Source organism: Triturus cristatus, chromosome 12, assembly GCF_964204655.1.
Source record: "Triturus cristatus chromosome 12, aTriCri1.1, whole genome shotgun sequence".
NCBI classification, from domain to species: Eukaryota; Metazoa; Chordata; class Amphibia; order Caudata; family Salamandridae; genus Triturus; species Triturus cristatus.
In genome coordinates this window covers 83,530,742-83,536,490 of record NC_140595.1, presented here as the reverse complement: position 1 = coordinate 83,536,490, position 5,749 = coordinate 83,530,742, and positions in this window count along the sequence as shown.

Sequence of the window (5,749 nt, the reverse complement as noted above, 5' to 3'; positions counted from 1 at the left end):
GTCTCTGGCAGAATCCGGACTCCACTTCAACCGGTTGGAGCGCCGAGCTATCTGATTGGCATTGAAAGCCTTTCTACCCTCCATCCAGGGAAGGCTAGTGCAAGTGTTCAAAGACAACCCCACAGCCATGTGGTACTGCAATAAGGGCGGGTCGGGTCATGGCCCCTTTGTCAAAAGGGCCTGCGTCTCTGGATGTTGCTGGAACAGCAGCGCATATCCATGGTGGTTCAACATGTGGCGGGCTCGCCGAACTGCAAAGTGAACAAACTCAGCCACAGAGGCCTCACAGATCACGAATGGTGACTCCATCCAGAAATGGTGCAAGATCTCTTTCAGCAGTGGGGAGAGCCTTGGTTAGAATTGTTCGTCACCACTGAGAATGCCCAATGTCAGCAGTTCTGCGCGCTGGAGTTCCCAAGGCGGCTCTCGCTCGGAGACGCTTTTTATCTCGAGAGGAGCTCAAGCTTCCAGTACACCTTTCCGCTCATACCACTCCTGGCAAGAGTTCTCAAGAAGATCAGGAATGACCAAGCCCAAGTCATCCTTGTGGTTCCGGACTGGGCACAGAGAGTCTGTTATTTCGAGCTGTTGAGCTTGGCCCTCAGTCCTCCGATCAGGCTGCCCCTTTGGGAGAATCTTCTGTCGCAGCAGCAGGGAAGGGTTCGCCACCCAAACCTGTCCACGCTCCACTTTCTTGCATGGAGATTTAGCGTCAACAGTTGACAGCTTTTGACCTTCTTTGTGAAGTCTATAACATTATCTTGCCAGCCAGGCGTCCCTCTACAAAGATGTTTTACGCCTGCCATTGGGCAAAATATGTGGCAAGGTGTAGAGTAAGGCACATTGATCCCCTTTCTGTCCCCCTTTCTCACGTATCCTGTTTGTACTTTCCATTACCCAGCATGGCTGTGCTCTGGGCACTGTTATGGGATACCTTTCTGCAATCTCTGCTTTTCTTCAGCTGCCTGGCCAACCTTCCCTTTTCCAATTCCATATTGTGCATAGGTTTTGGAAAGGTTTGGAATATGTTTCCTCTCATTCCTTTCTTTATGCATCACTGAGACCTTAATCTGGTCCTGATGTTCCTTTTGTGAGCTCTCTTTTATCCCTTGCATAAATTTCCTGCCAGGCTCCTTTCAATCAAGATTGCCTTCCTGGTGGCAATAACATCTGCCCGGAGGGTCAGTGAGCTTCAGGCCTTGTCATCCAAGCCTCTTTATTTTAACATCTACCCAGACAAACTGGTGTTTCGTACGAGAGCTTTCTTTCTCCTGAAAGTGGTCACTCATTTCACATAGGCCAATCTATCACTTTGTCTGCTTTTTACACTCTGCATCATCCATCTAAGGAACAGGAGCCACTTCACAGTCTTGACCCAAAAAGAGTGTTGTCGTTCTACCTTGACCGCACAAAAAAGTTCAGGATGGACGACCAACTCTTCATGGGGTATGTCGAAGGGAAGAATGGATGGGTGGTGCAGAAGAGTATTATCTCACAATAGATCACTCTCTGTATCAAAATCTGCTACGCATTGGCTAAGAAGCATACCCCTGAGGGTTTGCATGCTCATTCCACCAGAGCTAAAGCTGCCACTACTGCATTAACTCGCGGAGTTCCGGTCCTGGACTTCTGCCAGCCCGCAACATGGGCTTCCCTGCACACATTTACCAAATGCCACTGTCTGGACAGTCAGGTCCGTAGGGATGGGCACTTTGCCTGTTCGGTCCTGCAGGACCTCCTCTTGTGAAATTGGTGCGCAGACCCACCTCCGGGGAGGTATTGCTTGGGTGTCTATTTTAAGATAAGGAATCTGCGGTTAGAAGTCTCTATCAGATGAACAAGTTACTTACCTTCTGTAATGCCTTATCTGGTAGAGAATCTATCTAGCTGCATATATCTTACGGACCCACACATCCTCCCAGATCAACGAACGGATTTCATGGGACAGGGCTTTCCCCTTTCGGGCCATAGTTTTCCACACCAGTGGTCAGTGTACTTCGTGGCTCTGCACTTCTGGCATGGAAAGTCGTGAAAGTTACTGGCGTCAGCGCACCTGGGTGGCGCCTTTATAAACACAACGAACGCCACCTCTGGCGTGGACGACGATGCTAGCAACTCCATGTGGAGCCTACCGGTGTTAGGGGTACTGCTCATAAAAAAAATTCCGGGTCCATTCTGATGCCTGGGGATAGTTCTAGGGTAAAGAATCTACAGCCAGATAGAGTCTCTACCAGCCAAGATGTTACCGAAGGTAAGTAATTTGATATACTATGTACATGATGGACACCTGCTGCTATGTTAAGTTTGTAATTGCAAGTATATGCTCACCATGGTTAGAGGGCAGCATTTTTTCCCATTTATTCCATTTGTATTCTTTTAATTAACATTGCATAAGGTTTTCATGTGTGTGTGTTTTATTGCAATTTTGTTAGATGAGTCAGTAGATGGATGAATGAATGAATGCATGTACCCAAAGATGAGTGACAGAGTGCATGTACAAAGACTTATTGAGTGCATAAATCCATCCATCTGTGACACAGAAGCCACTTTCATTCATAACCCAGGACATTGCCAGTGCTTATATCGTTCTAGGATTTTCCCCTGCCTGGATGAGGATCTGCAACATTGCACGATATGCAGGTAATTTGACCTTTTACTAGCCATGTTTTGTCTATACTAGTGTGTTTTAGATAGTGACATCACTGATATGTGTCAACCCTTTAAAATAATGGTCCAGAGCCGTAAATCTAGCTGGTGATGTAGAGCAGTGGGCGCCTCACTGAGCCCACGTCTGTCACCTCGGTATGCCTTTTATTGTAAGAGCTAAATAGAAGTATTTGATTCCTGTCCTTACTACAGATGGCCACTGAAGGTACTCTGCTTCATTACCCATCTTACCTAACTGATGAAGACCTGTACAGACTAGATTAAAAGTCAAATTGATCATTAATCAGGATTTCACCTAATGTTGAAAGCATTAAAGCTGACTATTCAAAATAAATATTCCCACCTTGACCCTTCATCTCGTTCATCTTCTATTACATCCTCATAACCAATATCTTGGTTGGGTTGGATGGGGTCTATCTTCATCAGGATTTTGTTGAGGCCAACCTAATAATTCGAACTATCTTTGGCAGCACATACTTCTGTCTGAATGCACACTCCCTTTAATTCCAAAGTGGTAACAAGTACCACTCCACATCAGATGGTTTGTTACCATACCCCACCAATCTAATATCAGGGTGTTTCAGTTCCAAATCTCCAAACATTGACAATGGATTGTCACCTATCAAAGTGTATCTAGCACCAGAATCAGCCAGTACCTTAAGTTTATTCAGAACAATCAAAACTTCACAGTACGGAACATCGCTCTTCGCAGTTCCCCCCACCTATACTCATAGAGCAACTTCCTCAGATGTAACATTACCACTTGCTTCTCTGCCATTTGTCACCTCAACAATTTTACGTTTACCCACATGTGTGAAATCCCTTTAGCATTTACGACACACTCGCCCGACCTTGACCAAGTCTTGCTAGAAGCTACATGACTATTTAGACCACATCTTTAGCAAATACAGCAATGTTTCATTTACACTACACACTTAGACTTCATACACCAACTGCAACCGTTCAAAGAATCAATGGGGGAGGGAGAAGCTTGCTGTGGTCCCACTCGGCTTCCCAGGTAATATCAATAAATCAAGAGGTGTGGGAAAACACCGCGGGGACACACCGATAGGTATAACCATGCGCTCTATAAATGAATAAATAAATACATAAAACAAAGTATCAAATCAGAGGATCTCCATGGAAACTGTTGTAGGACCCTCAACAGTGATGTTCTGTCATGGCATGTTTCCCCGCTGACATACGGATGACTGATGGTAACATCATCGGGTCTGGGCGGGACACCTAATCTCTCCCTACACACATTCTTTCTAATTTTTAACCTTATCTTTAACCCATTTTTATTAAAGCCACATGTTTTCGGAGGTAGGAGGTAATTTTAAACACTCCTATATCATGGATCCCAAACTGTCTCTGGCGTGAGACATTCCCTCCTGGTGGAGGACAGACCCGATAATCTTACCATCAGTCATCAGTATGTCAGCGGAGAAACACGTTGGAGATCCTGTAATTTGATTGTGTGTTTTCCTATTTCTCTTGCTTCCTTGATCACCTGCAACCACCAGTAGAAATTGACCACTGATGTTCCTAAAATATGTAATTTGGTTAATTATGTTAGAGTCCTGCAATTTCACCCAATCAAGATATAGCGTTTAACCTTTAATGCAAAGCTCTAAAATGCACATGAACATCTTCTGAACTTGGAGCTGCCATCTTAATGGCATGCTTGATTTCATGCTGGAAAATGATTTGTTGGAGGGCTGGGATAGTAGGTCCTATTCAGTGGTGCCACATCTGCATACAGGTTGCCTGGGGGTACTGCAATCCCTCTGGCAGGGGCTGCTTATACAGTAAGGGTAAGAACATTAAAAGAGGTAGCCTGGCCCAAAACCCCAATACCTTTTGATTCTGGAGGCTTCAATATGCCAGGCCAGTCTGTGGCTGCCTGGAACAGAAACTCGGACAGATCAGTGGACCTGAATTTGGACTGCCCAAGCTGGCCGGGACAGGAGGACAATGAGGGACAGATGCTCGTCTGTATCGCAGCACCTGCAGTCTGTGTAATATGGAACAATACTAATGACGTTTTTGATATTCGCTCTAGTAGAGGACCTCATGAAAATATCCTTGATATTTGAGGCTCTTGTGGGTGTTGTTTTTGTGCAGGATGCCTCTAAGCTCTCCTTGATTGAAGTGGGAGAGGGGAGCATCAAGACTTGCAAAGATGGATGAGTGCCGTGAGGGGTTTCAAGGATGCCACTCTAACCGAAACCAGAGATTGCGTTCCCTTCGAACCAACAGTGGGTTCCAGTGCTGGTTGTCCCTATGTTATTTCCTCACATGTATGTTAGCAGTACAAGGAACAGTTGAGAGACAGGATGCAGAAAATAATGTATTCTTTATTCTTTATACAATGGGTAGTCCGGTAGACAAGTAGTAAGCACAGTAGAGACACCGTATCAGTGGTTAGCTATGTGCCACACTGCTTCTCCTCCATCTCCTTATGTGTTTAGCTGCCTAGGTCTCCGGGTGACATGGGCAACACCCCAAACTGCATGACAACATTAGACTGGCCAGTAGAAACCAGACATCTACGGGAGAGGCAACACCCCACTCACTATTACAGTTACGTTGTGAGGTTTTTCTTTAGTGTGGCGGAAGCCTCCAAGCAAATTGTTGAGTTGTATTTAATGTAATAGTATCTAGTTATCTGATTGTATTTTATTTTACATTCTTGTTCCGCTGGGGCACTTCCAACGTTAGCCCATAGATCTCACAGAATCTTAATGCTACAGAACACTGGAACCCCAGACTCCGGAATGGTAAGTGCGTCACAAGGGCACTGGAACTCTGGCACCACCATCTGAAAGTAGGTGACACTGTCAATAGAAGCCCGGGAGTGTGGGGTACCAAGACCCTCAGGCACGGACTCCTACAACAGTTTATTCAATACGCAGTTCACACGGTAAGCAAGATACACAGGATCCAGGTCCAGGAATTGTTTCATTTAATAAGAAATTCAGTTTAAAATCTATTTTTAATTTTATGTCTATTTAATCCTTAGAGGGATGGAACCTGCTCATCGATGATATTTGAGAGGACTCTGTTTCTTAGGGGCTTA